This window comes from Lepus europaeus, chromosome X (genome assembly GCF_033115175.1).
Source record: "Lepus europaeus isolate LE1 chromosome X, mLepTim1.pri, whole genome shotgun sequence".
NCBI classification, from domain to species: Eukaryota; Metazoa; Chordata; class Mammalia; order Lagomorpha; family Leporidae; genus Lepus; species Lepus europaeus.
In genome coordinates, this window is record NC_084850.1 from 112,968,783 (window position 1) to 112,986,708 (window position 17,926).

At 44.5% G+C, this 17,926-nt stretch overlaps 1 pseudogene; it reads left to right on the forward strand.

Moving 5' to 3' along the window:
• Positions 1-177: 177 nt before the first annotated feature.
• On the forward strand, positions 178-15,384 carry LOC133752837 (nucleolin-like; annotated as a pseudogene).
• The last annotated feature ends 2,542 nt before the right edge of the window (positions 15,385-17,926 follow it).

Consider the following 17,926-nt stretch of genomic DNA (forward strand, 5'->3'; position numbering starts at 1 on the left):
AAGCATATTGGCTCCAGTGTTGGTTCTGTCCTATAGAGTCAGTGCTACCCTGAATTACTTATGCCCCTTCTGCCTGCCCTTTAAAAACTGTATGTGGTCATTAATAAAGCGGACATGTTCACCAAAGGTTGTCCCTGATGCTTCTTGTGGAAGAACACTGTTGCCCCACTCTCCCTGATGGTGCGGGCCTCGCAGGACGAGCCCACAGAAGGGCTACATGATCTTTGCCATAGCTATGTGACTGCCACCATGATGCCAAAAGCAGCACAAACAATAGGTAAATAAGTGGATGTGACTACATTCTATTAGAAGTTGATTTAGTAATACAAGAAATGCACCAGATTTAGTACATGGACTGTACTTTCCTGAACTCTAGACTAGAAAATAAACTTGTTTCCCCATGGGAAGTCAGCAGCATATGCCTGTATACACAAAAGGGATATTAGTTTTTATAGAAGAGCACGAAGCATCAATATTTAAAAATTAATATATCAGACATGAAGTTTTCTTCTGTCTGTAATTTTGAAATATATTCAAAATAAATGGATTGGGCTAGTGTTGTGGCACAGTGGGCTAAGTTGCTGTCTGCAATGTGGAATTCCATATCAGAGTGGTGATTCGAGGCCTGGTTGCTCGGCTTCCTATTCAGCTCCCTGTTAATGTACCTGGCTTGACAGTGGAAGATGATCCAAGTACTTGGACTCTGGTTTTGACCTGCCCAGTCCTGACAGACATGGCCATTTGGGGAGTGAGCCAGTGTAGGGAAGATCTTTCTCTCTGTTTCTCCCTCTATCTCCGTGTCACTCTGCCTTTCAAATAAATAAGTCTTAAATGAATTAATGAATAAATAAATAAATAAATGTAAGATTGATTAATGGATAAAGTAATGGATTGGTAGATGAATATGATAAGCAACTATGGTAAATGTTAATTATAGAATCTAGGTGATTAGTGACTGGATATTACTGGTACAATATTTTTATTTTTTATATGTTTGAAATGTTAATAATGTAATGTAGGGAAAATTTTAATGTAGGACCAAATTCAAATTCCGGAAAATTTATGAAATTTTCTGAAACAATTAAAAGGCATTCCTCATTAAAATTATCATTATTTTGGCCGGCGCCACGGCTCACTTGGCTAATCCTCCACCTGCAGCACTGGCACCCTTGGTTCTAGTTCCGGTTGGGGTGCCGGATTCTTTGCTCCTCTTCCAGTCCAGCTCTCTGCTGTGGCCAGGGAGGGCAGTGGAGGATGGCCCAAGTGCTTGGGTCCTGCACCTGCATGGGAGACCAGGAGAAGCAACTGGCTCCTGGCTTCGGATCGGCGCAGTGTCAGCCGTAGCAGCCATTTGCGGGGGTGAACCAACGGAAAGGAAGACCTTTCTCTCTGTCTTTCACTCACTGTCTAAATCTGCCTGTCAAAAAAAATTATCATTATTTAAAAAATGCATCTTCCACATATGTGGCAAGACTCTAATTTATTGAGAAATCACTACTCCCTTTCAAGAACTGCAGTAGCAGGCAGCTGGATTCAGGAGCCAGAGCTGGGCATTGAACCTAGACACTCTGACATGGGTCACTGTCATCTTAACCATCAAGCCAAATATCCATTCTTGCTAAAATTATTTTAATGGAATAATATTATGACATATTAGAAATGTGTAATTTATAAAGTGGTTATATCAAAAGAATTATGCATCAATTGTATCTCAGACTAGTCATAGAATTTGCATGTTACTTCTGAGTATAATTTTTCATTTATAACAAAGTGTAAAGATTATTGCCAGAAAAAGTGAACAATAAACAGTGAAGTTAAATGTCACCTTGTTACAATCCAGTTTATAGGATATTTTGTAATTCAGAGAGTCATATCATGTATGTTTATTCTTGTGGTTTTAGAAACACACATTTTACTTTGGGTTTACATGAAAATCACACTGTGTTTTTTTTTCCTGTTAAGAATAAGCTTAAAGGCAAGTTTAATGACTTAGTCTACATATAAAGCAAAGTTAAGGCAAACCATGATAGTTACTTTACTGTATCTTAATGTTTTTCTTGAAATAAATATAACCTTTTTTTTCTCAGCGGAACAAACTATATGAAGTTAGAAAATGGCCTCTTGCCACTCACTCTGTTTGAAGAGAATAGCTGATTTGAAAGTTCTCATTGTTGCTGTTCAGATTTATTCTCATTTGAGACAGACAGAAGTATGTTTTTTGTCATTTTCAGCAAAGCATTATTTATTGATCACTAGAATCTCTGCAGATTTTTATAGCATTTATCTTTTTTTTTTTAAACTTTATTTTTCACTTCTGAGTTTTTTGTTTTTGTTTTTGTTTTTGACAGGCAGAGTGGACAGTGAGAGAGAGACAGAGACAGAGAGAAAGGTCTTCTTTTGCCGTTGGTTCACCCTCCAATGGCCGCTGCGGCCGGCGCACCGCGCTGATCCCAAGGCAGGAGCCAGGTGCTTCTCCTGGTCTCCCATGGGGTGCAGGGCCCAAGCACTTGGGCCATCCTCCACTGCATTCCCTGGCCACAGCAGAGAGCTGGCCTGGAAGAGGGGCAACCAGGACAGAATCTGGTGCCCCGACCGGGACTAGAACCTGGTGTGCCGGCGCCACAAGGCGGAGGATTAGCCTATTGAGCTGCGGCGCCGGCCAGCATTTATCTTTTAAGTAAGTATATAAATCCTCAAGAAACCATAATACTTACTGTATTATGTTAAATATTTTGGCCAACCTGTGAAATATAGAGACAGTTTATTGATGTTTCTAATTTTTGCATGTTGCTATCTCAGAGTCAATGCAAAAGGTCGCTAAGACGTAGGCAAATGTGTTAACCAATCAGGAGGAAAACATCTCCTTTTCTTGCTCTTATCTTTTTCAAAGTTTGATGTGGTATTTACATTATTACTTATGTACCCTTGTACACAAGCAGGAGAAAATGATCCTTAACATTTTCAAGCAGTTCAAATATTAAAAATAGCAGTTATTGAAATTTTTCTCTATATATTAACTTTACTAAAATCAGGCCAAAAGCATCTCCCTTTCACCTAGGATTCTCAGTAAGTCAACACATCACATTTGAATTAATAGTCATAATTTTCAGCTTTCATTTTAGTTTTGAATTGCAGGACAGGATGTGAAAAATGAACAAAATAAATTAGACAAGGTAATGCTTCTCTATAAACAGTTCAAGTTGGGCACAAACATGTAGCCTAATGGTAAAGATGCCTGCATCTCACGTCAGAGTGCTGGGGATGAATCCTGCACTCCAGCTCCTGACTCCAGGTTCCCGTCAATGCAGAAGCTGAGAGACAGTGGTGAGGGCTCAAGAAATTGGGTGCCTGCAACCCTCATGAGAGACCTAAGTGGCATTCCCAACTCTCAGCTTTGGCCCTCGCCAACCCTGGCCATTTGGGAAGTAAGCCTATTTTGGGAGCTCTCTGTCTGTCTCTCTGTCTCTCAAATAAATAAAAACAATTAAAATTTTTTAAATATCCAATAATATCTCTGATTTAATTAATCCCTAAACCAAGGTAGTGCTATAAATTTGGCTAAGATTTACAGGAGCAGAAGAAAATCCTTTTTGTTTTTTAAAGATTTATTTATTTATTTTAAAGAGTTACAGAGAGAGAGGGTTAGACAGAGAGAAAGAGATCTTCCATTCTGTGGCTCACTTCTCAAGTGTCCACAATAGCCAGAGGTGGGCCAGGAGTCAGGAGCTTCATCAGGGTTTCTCACATGGGTGGCATGAGCCCAAGCACTTGGGCCATCTTCCTCTGTTTTCCTCAGGCCTTTATCAGGGTGCTTGATTGGAAGTAGAGCAGCCAGGACAAGAACCAGTGCCCATATGGGATTCTGGTGTTGTAGGCAGTGGCTTAACTCACTACTCTACAATGTCAGCCCCAGGAAATCCTTTGTAAGGGAGCATATTTCAGATCAAGGTCACAAAGTATTTCCACAGCTATAGCCTCACTAAAATATAAGGTCACAAAAATTACACATGAAAACACAGGAAAATAAGTAAAAGAAAAATTATAAATATTAGAACTAGAACCTCAAGAACTGTAACTGTATATAGATTTTCAAATGATTTGGGGTCAGCCAATTACCATCACTATCATCAGAGCCCAAACCCTGATTGTTATTATAGAAGACAGTAAGTATTGAGTCTCACTGTACAGTCCTGGCTCTGTTAGCAATGAACTCTGTGGCCTTGGGAAAGGTACTTTTCTGTGTCTCAGTTTACCCACTTGAACAATGAAGATAATAATAATGTCTGACATCGATGCCTTCATGAGGATGGAATTAGATTATGAGAGCACACAGCTGTTCAATTTACAAATATCTCTGTTATTCAAGTGTGCATTCCGAACCTCTCACTTTGGCTTGTGGGCAAAATAGGCCAATAAGTTAACAATTATAGTGCAGTATTTTTCTTTGCCTTAATATAGGTGTGCATTAAAAAGTGACACTAAAATCCATAAGAAAAGCAATGATCTCTTTAAGGTGTTCAGTGAATCTTGATAGGAAAAAAGTTTTCAAGCAGAACTGAAACTGATTAATAAGAATTTCTTAGACTCTAGCTCTCGCTGGCAGCCAGGCTTATGTGCTCTGGCATCTTCAGTACCTGTGGCCACCATCGATGCCACTTGAATGCCTCTAGGCTCGTCTGTGTCTGTGGGCTTGTCACCCCAAGTAAAAAGGGAGCTGCCACACCAGCTAAGATGACAGTTACGCCAGCCAAAGCAGTGGTGACATCTAGCAAGAAGGGAGCCACACTAGGCAATGCATTGGTGTCTGCCTCGGGAAAGAAGGGTGCAGTCCTCCCAGCCCAGGGGGCAAAGAATGGTAAGAATGCTGAGAAGGAGGACAGTGATGAGGAGGATGACAGCGAGGAAGATGATGAAGAGGAGGAGGAATTTGAGTCAGCAGTGATGAAGGCAGCAGCGGCTGCCCCTGCCTCAGAGGATGAGGTTGATGAGGATGACGGTGATGAGAGTGATGACAAAGGGGAGGAGGAGGAAGATGACTGTGAAAAAGAAGCTATGGAGAGCACATCAGCCAGAGGAAAGAAAGCTCCTGTGAAAGCTAAGAGTGTAGCTGAGGATGAGGACAAAGACAAGATGATGAGCACGTGGAAGACGACCATGAGGACGAGGACGAGGATGAGGAGGAAGATGAAGACGAAGATGGTAAAGACGAGGAGGAGGAGAAGGAAGAAGATCCTGTCAAAGAATCGCCTGGAAAATGAAAGAAGGAAATGACCAAACAGAAGGCAGCTCCTGAAGCCAAAGAACCAACAACATCTTCCAATCTGTTTGTTGGAAACCTGAATTCTAGCAAATCTGCTCCTCAATTAGAAACTGCTATCAGTGACGTTTTTGCTAAAAACGATCTTTCTGTTGTGGATGTCAGAATCGGCACAACTAGGAAGTTTGGCTATGTGGATTTTGACTCTGCTGAAGACCTAGAAAAAGCCTTGGAACTGACTGGTTCAAAATCTTTGGCAATGAAATTAAACTGGAAAAACTGAAAGGAAAAGATAGGGTTGAGATTTGAGAACACTTTTGGCCAAAAATCTCCCTTACAATGTCCCGACCCGCGGGACAGCAACTGGGGTCGAGTACCTAGAAGGAGAAATGAGAGGGGCAGGAGACACAAGGATGGCAGCAAGACAAGTGCTGATCAAGCTGCAACTTTATTTTTTGAACTGCTCACTATATATCATTGAGGCATGGGAAAGAGGAAGGGCTTGTCTTCGCTACTGCAGTGCTGACGCAATCAAGAAAAACCCGCGGGGCCCTATTACGGGAAGGGGCCCTGTTACGGGAAGCTACAAGATTAGGGAAGGGGGGTAGGGCGGTTACAGGCGCATGGCTTCTACAAGATTAGGGAGGGGGGCAGGGCGGTTACAGGCGCATGGCTTATAGTACATTTTATCTGACACGCCAGGTTTTTCTATTACCAAGAGGTAAGGCCACCTACTGCATGGTCCCTGACATATCCCCCTTCTTTATCAATTTAAGAAGGATAGCTGTGGTTTAGGCCAAGTTTGACGAACGAGCAGTGCCTGTCTTAGGAATCGACCCGAAACCCTAACACCTCTTACCCGTCGCTGGATATCCTTGCCAGTCCCCAAGGACTCCTGTCTTAGGCGGGTGTGGGTACGGGAAGGTGCCCGTCATTGGCTTACTGCTCATTTTATTGATAGGCCTGGGGCCCTTCCTGGGCTCCCGACTGGACAGCAATGAACGGGGGAAGGTTAGCTGTTGAAAGGACCGTGACCTTATTGGCTATACTTTATTGGCCGGAGAGGGGATGATAAGTTTCCATGGGATCTTGCATGGCTAGACTCTGGTAATGTATTTGAATTGGCCTGGCTGCCAAATTGTCTACTTGTTGTTTGATGAAGGCCACGAGTCTATTGAAGAGACAAGGACCTACAGATAGTATAATAAGTATTCCAGCAAAGGGGCCTAGAAGTGGCAACAAATAGGGAAGCAGTCCATTCCATCCAGTCCAGAAGGGGTTTTCAGCCAGGGCACGTCGACGACGTTCCAGGTCTTCTTGAAGTGTTTTGATTTTATCACGAACAATGCCGGACTTGTTGGCGTAGAAGCAGCATGTTTCCTGTAAAGCCAAACAAATACCTCCCTGTTCGGCAGTAAGCAAGTCTAAGCCTCTACGGTTTTGGAGAACGACTTCCGCTAGGGAGTCAATTTGATCCTGAAGGTCCTGAATGGTGGTGGATAGGGTTTGTACATCATTAATAAGCTGTTGGGACAATTGTCTATATTTGTGGACCGCAATTCCTAGTCCTGTTGAACCTGTAACCATCGCTGAGGAGATTCCCAATGTAGCTATTAAAGGAATAAATTGAACAGCTCGTTTCGGTCGCCCCGCAATATAATCAAAGGAGGGGATGGGAACAGGGGTATCTCCCGAAATGATTTCAATATTGGGGAAAAGCGTAGCATGTGCGCAATTACCGCTCCAATTTGCTGGTAGGACAGTATAGGCTAAATTATCCTTGCATACAAATACGGTGGAATTGGGGGCGTAAAGAGGGAAATCTATTGTTTCATTATCTGTACAAAAGGGAGCGAGGCCTACATCAATATTAAAGGAATTATTAAGGGGAGGTTTATAAAGGCAAGTGATGTTTTCAGCTGGGTAAGGAAGAACAGGAAAGGGATGTGTAGGCTGAGCGTTAGAGGAATCATTAAACATAGAGGTACTATTAAGCGGTAAAAATACGGCAAGAGGAAGGGGGGGTCCCTGGCGCAGACAGAGCCAACAGCTGTTTGCAAGGGAGGGGTTAGAGATATTAAGTAATTTATGGGACTCGGTGAGGATATCGGCGGTGTTGGCATCTAAGCCTTCCATTCCTCGAGATCGGATGTTAGCCAGAGGGTGGTATTGGAGAGAAGGATAAAGGCTTTCGAATGCGGTTTCGAGCATCTTTTGTGTTTTTAACCTGGTAAGTGTGTCCTGAGGGCCACCACCATCAGACACTCCCACAGGGGCTGCAGGGTACCAGCAGGCCACTTGTCCCTTAGGGGGGCAGGGAGGAGAGCTGAGGCGTGAAGACGATAAGTCTCCTCCAAATATTCCCCCATGATCTCCTGTTATAGTGGCAAACAATAAATGTTTACTCCCCTCATTACAGGTTTGATACTGAGTATAACAGGAGGAGTGCACAGAGTAGTGGATAGTACTATTGCATTCTGATGGGCATTGATCCTCAGGGCGGGAAGAGTCTAGTTTAGGTTTGAGAGTACACTGCCATTTGGAATCTGTGGCAGCCCGATATGCAGTTTTATCTCCACAGTCATGTGTAAAATGAGGCTTACGATTGAGGACTCGGGATCCATAGGAGGTTGATGTTTGTGGGAGTAATACTGTTATGCCCCCCGAGCAGGTACAAGGGTTATGCTGTTGAAGGAGTTTTTGAATGGCCTGAGGGTTGTCAAACCCTGCAAAGACTGGTGGAGCCCAATGGATGGTGTAGATTGCCATTATCAGGAGAGCAAGGAAGAGGGACATTTTGTTAGGGCCCTTCAGAGGGGTTAATCAGTGAGCCCTCAGGAAATGTGGTAGGGGAAGAGCGAATAGAGAGAAGATAAGATACACAAATAGCAACAATGGCAACAATACCGACAATAACAAGGAGTCCTGTAATGAGTCCCAGTAGAGTCCAGCCGGGTCTTTTTATTCCTGTAAACACAAGGGGAAAATATCCTCAGGGCCAGATGTAGGCTCTGGTGTAGGGTTAATATTAGAAGAGTTTGACGAATTAACTTGTTTAACTAATCTTTCAGGCAGCCATCTGGGTGCCGATTGCTTTTGATCCAGGATGCAGGCTGAGCCGCGGCCCCAGATAAGTACTGGATCTGGGCCATGCCAGCTGTTGGTGAGGGGGTCTCGCCACATCACCATAGGTGGAGCCGTATTAGGGGAAGGGTGCCAGTGACGGTCAGCAGCGGAATGACCATTATTATCCAAAGTTAAAAAATTTGTCACAAAAAGCGCATGATTTAAGCGATCGCGGGGAGAGGTAAAAGAGAAGGAAGTGGCTTTAAGCCGAGTGAGCCAAGTTTTTAATGTTTGGTGGGCTCTCTCAACTATTCCTTGTCCCTGTGGGTTATAGGGAATGCCTGTAGCATGGCTAACATGGAGCGCTTCACAGAATTGTTTAAACTTAGTGCTGACATAAGCAGGACCATTGTCTGTTTTAATTTTAGCAGGTTTTCCCAGGACAGAAAGGGCAGTGACAAAGTGTGAGATGACATCCCTAGCAGCTTCTCCTGAATGGGGGGAAGCAAAGATAAAACCACTATACGTGTCTATAGACACATGGAGATACTTTAATTTGCCAAATTCTGGGAAATGCGTGACATCCATTTGCCACAACTGATTAGGGAGAAGACCACGCGGATTGACTCCTAAATGCGGTACAGGGAGGCTTGTGATGCATGTGGGACATTGTTTTACTATTTCACGAGCCTGATCTCGTGAAATCTTACAAAGTAAACGGAGGGATTGAGCATTTAGGTGATGTAACTTATGTAATTTTTGAGCTTCTTGTACTGATCCCATAATTATGGGGAAGGCAAGCCTCGTAGCTGCATCTGCCTGGGCGTTACCTTCTGATAGTGGCCCTGGTAGGTTTGTGTGTGCCCTGATATGTCCCAAGTAGAAAGGCTGTTGTCTCTTGTGAATTAACTTTTGAATTTGTGCAAATAAGGGCGTAGCGTTAGAAGTTGTCTTAAGAAAAGGGGAAGTTTCGAGTAACGGGATAGATTGAGCCACATATGCACTATCAGTAAAGATATTTACAGGCTGATCGAAAAATTGTGTAAAGACTTGAAGTACGGCATACAGTTCAACCAACTGAGTTGACTGATAAGATGTTTTAAATACATGAGAACGGTTATTTGCCACGAAGGCGGCCATCCCATTGGAAGATCCATCTGTAAACACCGTGACAGCCTTTGGAATGGGGTTACTTTTTGTAATTTTTGGGAAAATGAAGGAATAGGACTGGGCAAACTGTAGTACCGGGTCATCAGGGAGGTGATTGTCAAGAATCCCCATAAAGCCTGACATGGCTATTCCCCAGTCGTCAGATGTTTGAAGAAGGAACTGGGTCTGTTCTTGAGTATATGGCACTATTATTATATCGGGATCCTTTCCAAAATACTGGCGGGAAAGGGAGCGAGCCTTAATGATTAATGAAGTGGTTTGGGAAGAGTATACAGAAATTACCTTAGACGAGGAGGTGGGGAGATGGACCCAGAAAAGAGGTTGACCCTTTTTACCAGGTGTGAGGGCCTTTTGCCAAAACACTCCAGTGGGCGTGTGTGGCGTGGCTAAGACAATAAAAGTTAAAGGGAGGGTATACGAAATTTGAGAGACAAATTGTTGGCTGATGGCTTGTGTTACTTGGTTTAACGCCTCTCTCGCAGCCGGGGTGAGTTCACGGGGGGAAGAGGGATCTGAGTTTCCTCGAAGGATGTCGTAAAGGGGCAAGAGAGTGTTGTTAGGGACCTTTATATAGGGCCTGAGCCACTGAATATCTCCTAAAAGTTTTTGAAAGTCGTTAAGGGTATGGAGGCAGTCTAAGCGAAACTGGATGCGAGGCACGAAAACCTCGTTTTGTTGTAATTTTAAGCCTAAATAGGTAAAGGGGTCTTGTAACTGAACCTTATCAGGGGCAATTTGTAAACCAAGGGCGAGAAGGGTTTTAGTAAGGTCCGTGAAGCAACGAAGTAGGTTTGATTTATTTTGGGCTGCCAATAGAATATCATCCATATAATGTAAAATATAAAGATGTGGCCAGCGTAAACGAATTGGGTCTACTGCTTGTGCCACAAATTTTTGACAAAGGGTGGGGCTATTGGCCATTCCTTGGGGTAAGACCTTCCATTGAAATCTTTGCATTGGTCCCTGGAAGTTAACACGGGGAAGGCTAAAGGCGAAGAAAGGACGGTCATCAGGGTGTAAAGGAATAGTAAAAAAGCAATCCTTAAGATCTATAATTATTTTAAAATAACCATTTGGAATGGCTACAGGGGTGGGGATGCCAGGTTGGAGGGCACCCATGGGTGCCATGACCTTATTAACGGCACGCAAGTCCTGTAAAAGGCGCCATTTGCCAGATTTTTTCTTTATGACAAAAATGGGTGTATTCCAGGGAGAATTAGAAGGCTCTAAGTGTCCAGCCTCGAGCTGCTCCTGTACAAGCGCTGTAGCGGCATTTAGTTTTTCTTGAGTAAGCGGCCACTGGTCCACCCAAACAGGAGTTTGAGTATTCCATGTGATTTTATCTGCATGGGGTACAGGAAGGCCAGTGGCCGTTGCTAAAAATCCGAATATCCGAGCCCGTGTTTATCTGTTTTAGAGGGAGTTGTAATGGGTTGAGTTATGCCCTGTCTTGTTTTTCCAAGTCCCGTGCCAGGCACATAATCCATGCGCAGCATTTGTTGTGTGACCACGTTACTAGGGCTGCACAGGATAACTTCCATTTGGGAGAGAATGTCACGTCCCCACAGATTAACAGGAAGGCCTGGTAATACAAAAGGAGTTACAGTGCCCTGATTGCCTTCACTATCCTTCCAGTGTAATACCTTTGAGCTGACTTGGGGGTTATTAGATTGGCCTATACCTTGTAAGTCAGTAAAAGATGCGGTCAGCGGCCAGTGGGTGGGCCAATGATCTTGAGATATGACCGTGGCATCCGCCCCCGTATCTAGAATGCCCTTAAAATCCTTTCCTTCAATAGTAAGGGTTAGTGTAGGTCTATTTTTTGTGATTGGCTGGACCCAATAGGCATCCGAGGAGCCCAAAGGGGTAATGCCTCGGGGCCTGGAGGAAATTGAGGATGTATTTTTAGTAATTAAAGGCATAAGAATTAGTTGTGCTAGGCGGGTGCCCTGTGGAACGGCAGCCACTCCGTTAATAGCGGCTGCTAGAATCTTTATTTGTCCGGTAAAATCACCGTCAATAATGCCAGGAAAAACTTGAATGCCCTTAAGGGTGGCTGATGCTCTACCAAGAATAAGAGCACAGGTACCCGAAGGCAGAGGGCCCCACACCCCTGTAGGGATAATTTGTGGGCCCTGGGTGGAATCTAATATTGTATCGGAGGCGGCACAGAGGTCCAGTCCTGCGCTACCTGGGGTTGCTCGTTGGAGGGAAGTAATTGTTGAGGCATTTGAGGAACTTGTTGTTGGGCTTGGGCCTGAGGAGGGACAAACCGTATCGCCCCAGGGTTTGTCCTTGGATAATTTGGGGCCAGGGGCTGGCCCCTCTGGGAGTTTCCCGGCAGCCTAGGAGGGAGGGGCTGGCCTGAAGAATTAGTCTTTGACCTACATTCATTTGCCCAGTGATAACCCCTATGGCATCGAGGGCACAGGGTGGAAGGAAGTGGCCTACCTGGAGGGGATGGGGTTATATTTTGTGCCATAGGCCTGGTTGATGAGGCAGTGGGACAATCACGGGCAAAATGTCCAGGCTGTTTACAAGCATAGCAAGTGGAGGTTTTTGCGGAGGGGTTGTGAGCCGATTTAAATGCAGCTCCGATAGCCAGACCCATAGCGTGGGCTGATCCCACGCCAGCGCAGAGCCTCACGAATTCTGAAAGGTCATTTTTATGTTTATGAGGCCGAAGAACGTCCTTACAAACTGGATTGGCGTTTTCAAAGGCAAGGTGTGTAACGAACGCGCTTCCACTCTCTCCCGGGCCGACGAGTCTCTCAGCTGCCATATTAAGGCGCGAAACGAAATCACTATAAGGCTCGTCGGGCCCTTGTTGAACTTTAGCTAAAGAGGCGGTGACCGCTCCTCTCTGAGGGAGTTTTCTCCATGCCCCCATGCCGGCAGTGCTAATTTGTGTTAGTAACCCAGTAGGGAATTGGGCTTGTAAATTATTGGAGTTATACGGGGGATCTCCCAAAAGTTTTTTGAGGGTCCAATGTTTTGATGAGACTTTAGTAAGGTTTTGTTGAGCTAACTCTTTACAAATTTGAACATAATCAGCCCTCCACAGGACGTAATCACCCCCGCTGAGAGTGGCTCGGGCAAGAAAATCCCAATCATTAGGCGTGAACCAGCGGGTTTTTTGGTTTTCTAATAAGGCCTGAGTGTACGGGGCGGTGGGGCCGTATTGGGTGCAAGCTGTTTTAAGTTTTTCAATAAATTTGAGACTAAGCCTTTTGTAAGATGACGGTTGTCCATCTCCCGGTCCCTGATGGGGGGCCTGATCCTCTCCCTCTGACCCCGGATCCTCACTGTCTTCCTCATGTTGGTGGGGTGAATTATCCTCATCCTCATCTTCCCCATCAGTGGTAGGGTCGGACTGGCCTTGGGCTTGTCTCCTGGTTACAGGGAAAGCCAGAAGGGGTTGGGTTTTGGGCTTGGTGTTATTTTGCTTAGATCGTGGAAGGGGTCGTTCCAAGGCGAGATGGCGGAGCTCATCATCGAGGGTTCTTAGTTCTTTAAGGAGCTGAATGTGCTCCCGCCTGGCTTGAAGTGACTGCCGCAGAGCCGACAAGTCAGGTATAGGTGGGTTAAGATCGTGGAAGGAGGGGGCGCAAACGGTAAGGGGTAGGTGAGGATTATATGGCGGGGGTTTAGGGGGATCTGGGGCACTATGGGCAGTCTCCTCTCTCTCTTCAAAGGCTGACCGGTCTCGAATAACAGGATATAATTGGCCCGTCTTGTTGGAGAGGGAAGGGGTGGGCTCCTCGATCACATCTGGGGGGTCATCTGGGGTGCCATTATCAGAAACAGGGGGCATATCTAGAATGACAGAAGGGCATCTAGAGGGGGGTTGGGAGCATCGCCGTAGCGTCTCCTCGCCTTCCCTCACCAGGGCGTCGACAGCTTTATCTGTATGCCGGGTTTTTATAATATCATTAATTAGATTCCAATATGAAAAGATGGTAATAGGCACCTTGGCAGGGCCAAAAGTCTCATGGAAATCTTTTAGACAACTTCCAACTCTATTCCACTTAACCTCGTCGATTGTGCCTTCCTTGGGAAACCAGGGACACAGTCTTTCTATATGATCAAAAAACACTTTTAAATCTTTCTTTTTAACCCGAACTCCTCGTGTCTTGAGAGTATCTTTGAGGCTTTTAATGAACATTTCCCGTGACGATAATGCCTGCCCCATGGCTGTCACTTACCTTGCGCCGTCTTCGCTCCTCAGCGTCGACCGATGCTGATGATCTCGGGTGGGCAGTTCCGAGCTGGTCGCACAATCACTTGGATCCAAGTTTTCCTCCTGGAAGGCGGCGTTTCTCCAATCTTACAGGCACTTCGAGCCCCAAGGGCCACACTCGAGCCCCACGTTGGGCGCCAGATGTCCCGACCCGCGGGACAGCAACTGGGGTCGAGTACCTAGAAGGAGAAATGAGAGGGGCAGGAGACACAAGGATGGCAGCAAGACAAGTGCTGATCAAGCTGCAACTTTATTTTTTGAACTGCTCACTATATATCATTGAGGCATGGGAAAGAGGAAGGGCTTGTCTTCGCTACTGCAGTGCTGACGCAATCAAGAAAAACCCGCGGGGCCCTATTACGGGAAGGGGCCCTGTTACGGGAAGCTACAAGATTAGGGAAGGGGGGTAGGGCGGTTACAGGCGCATGGCTTCTACAAGATTAGGGAGGGGGGCAGGGCGGTTACAGGCGCATGGCTTATAGTACATTTTATCTGACACGCCAGGTTTTTCTATTACCAAGAGGTAAGGCCACCTACTGCATGGTCCCTGACATTACAAAGTCACTCAGGATGAATTAAAAGAAGTGTTTGAAGATGTTCTGGAGATCAGATTAGTCAACTAGGATGGGAATAGTAAAGATATTGCTTATATTGAATTTAAAACAGAACCTGATACAGAGAAAACCTTTGAAGAAAAGCAGGGAACAGAGATCTGATGGACGATTTGTTTCCCTTTACTACACTGGAGAGAATGGTCAAATTAAGACCATAGAGGGCGAAAGAACAGCACTTGGAGTGGGGAATCAAAAACACTGGTTTTAAGCAATCTTTCCTACAGTGCAACGGAAGAAAATCTTCAGGAATCTTCGAGATTGCAACTTTTATCAAAGTACCACAGAACCAAAATGGTAAATCTAAATGATATGCATTTATAGAATTTGCTTCATTTGAAGACGCTAAAGAAGCTTTAAATTCCCGTAATAAAAAGGAAACTGAGGGCAGGGCAATCAGGCTGGAGTTACAAGCACCCAGAGGATCACCCACCGCAAGAAGCCACCCATCCAAGACTTTGTCAAGAGTCTGAGGGGACCACCGAGGAGACGTTAAAGGAATCATTTGATGGCTCTCTCCCAGCCAGGATAGTGACTTGCAGGGAAACAGGATCCTCCAAAGGATTTGGCTTTGTAGACTTCAACAGTGAGCAGGGCACCACAGCCACCAACGAGGCCACGGAGGACGAGGACGGGGAGATTGATGGCAACAAAGTCACCTCAGAATGGGCCAAGCCTAAGGGTCAAGGCTTCGGGGGCGTGGCGGAGGCAGAGGCGGTTTTGGAGGCCGAGGCAGTGGCAGAGGAGGCCACAGCGGATTTGGTGGCCGAGGCTGGGGAGGCTTCGGAGGGCGAGGAGGGTTCCGAGGTGGCAGAGGAGTAGGCAGAGACCACAAGCCACAAGGAAAGAAGAGGAAGTTTGAAGTTTCTTCTGTCCCTGTCATTCCCTCTTCCATTGAAAGAAAGGACTCTGGGGATTTGACTCTTACCTGCTCAATGACAGAGCCTTCTGAGGACATTCCAAGCCAGTGTGCAGTCCTGTGGTCTGCTTGGAAGTCGTGTATAGATAACATTTCAAGGGCGATACACTGTTGCTTTTGACTGGATATTCATATAAACTTATTAGAGATGAGTGAATAGAGCTAACCCCATCTGTAAGTTTTGAATTTATATCGTTTTATCCCATGTACAGAACTTTTTTCCCACAAAAAAAATTCTTAAGCATAAAAGGAAAAATAAAGAAGAAATGGGGAGAATGCCATGGGCAAAGTGAATAAGGCACACCAGATTACTTCCAGCAGTGACAATCAGTGCTTTATGCATAAGCTGTAGTGTATCAAAAGAAATATGGAGTGAGAGAAAAATATAGATGGAAACAAGATTGTTTACCTTGGGAGGATAAAAACCAGTATTAACTGTTAGAGGATTTCAATTATTTTTTATAAGCGCTTTATTGAGATATAATTCACATGCTATACAACTCACCCATTTAAAATGTGCGCTTCAATAATTCTTTTTTAAAAAGATTTATCCAGGCTGGTGCTGTGGCTCACTTGGCTAATCCTCTGCCTGCGGCGCCAGCACCCCGGGTTCTAGTCCTGGTTGGGGTACCAGGTACTAGTCCCGGTTGCTCCTTTTCCAGTCCAGCTCTCTGCTGTGGCCTGGGAGGGCAGCGGAGGATGGCCTAAGTGCTTGGGTCCCTGCACCCGTATGGGAGACCGGGAGGAAGCACCTGGCTCCTGGATTCGGATTTGTGCAGCGCCAACCATAATGACCATTAGGGGAGTGAACCAACGGAAGGAAGACCTTTCCCTCTGTCTCTCTGTCACTGTCTATAACTCTACCTGTCAAATTAAAAAAAAAAAGATTTATCCATTTATATTTGAAAGTCAGAGTTAGAGAGAGAGAGAGAGAGAGAGATCTTTCATCTTCTTGTTCACTCCCCAAATGGCCACAATGGCTGGAGCTAGGCTGGTCTGAAGCCCGGAGCTAGGAGCTTATTCCAGGTCTCCTACATGGGTGCAGGGGCCCAAGGACTTGGGCTATCCTCTGCTGCTTTCCCAGGCACATTAGCAGGGAGCTGGATCAGAAGTGGAGCAGCCAGGACTCAAACTACTGACCATATGGGATGCTGACGCAGCAGGCGATGGCTTTACCTGCTATGCCACAGCACTGTCCCTTCCAATGATTCTTAGTGTACTCACAGATAAGTGCATGCATCACCACAGCCACTTGTCAAGAATTTTCATCACCTCAGAAAGGAACTTGTGTCCTTTCAGCACCTTCTTCCTATCCCTCCATCACTCTTAGCCCTGAAAATCAATCTTACTTTTAGTATCTGTAGATTTGAATATCATAGATGTTTCACATAAAAGGAATCATAGAATATGTGCTCTTTATGACTGATTTTCTTCACTTTGCATATAGTTTTCAAGGTTCATCTATGTTGTAGCTTGCATGAATACTTTCCTTTCTATGGCCAAATGAAAGTTCATTATATTAATATACTCCATGTGATCTATCTATTTGATGGACTTGTGAATCATTTCCACCTTTTTACTATTATGAATGATGCTGTTATAAACTTTGATACACAGACTTTTGTGTTGACATTTGTTTTCATTTCTTTTTGGTGTGTACCTAAGGATAGATGAATCATACGGTAAATGTACCACTTGAGGCATTGACATACTGTTTTCTAAAGTGGCTGTAACATTTTACACTCCTGCAAGGAGTACATGAATTATGTCCCCACATCCCTGCCAACACTTTATATTATCTGACTTTTATTATAGACATTCTAATGAATGTAGAGTGTTATATTCAGTGGTTTCAATTTGCAAATTATATGATGACCACTGGCATTGGACATCTTTTTAGGTGATTATTTGCCATATGTATATAAGAGTATTTTTTAAAGGCACGTGGTAAATGGAATTAAGTTTATTTTGTTGCAAAAGAAATACTGAAACCATGCATAACTGTGTGGAGGGAGTTCCAGTTTTATGTACAACATATAAATATTTTGTTCACTTGAAATAATTAAAGGTCAGCTAAAATTCTTTTTTTCCTTTATCCTTTTTCACGTGACTCTGAAGGACAATTCAGTCACATGGAAATTGCACAACAGTATGAAAAGCTAGAAGTCTAAGAGAGCCCTCTTTTCCAGCCAGGAAAGAGTCAATAAAAGGGGCTTGGAGAGCTCAAGAGTGTGGGAGAAACCCAAGAGAGAATAAACTTATAGAAGGGTGTTTCTTAATCCTGTGCAAGAAGCAGCATAAATTTCAAGCTGACTCCTAAGCTGTTAATAAGCAGAATATATCCAAAGGACAGCAAGTGTTTCAGGAAGTATATTATATAAATCACTCTTTAACAGACTAGTCTCTGAGTAAAACATGTAGCAGCCAGATCCAAACAGCACAAACGAGCTATGAAAACTTAACTGACATTAAAACCATCACACACAGAAGATGAGACAAGACTTACATTGTGAAATTAACTGAGTTGATTTCCAACAAGACAAACACAAAAGCAGCATTCCACAAGGAATATTTGCAGGTTTCACTCTCACAGAATACTATTAAAATTATCCAAGATATTTCCAAACTTACTCAGCATACAAAGAAATAGGAAAATCCAATTA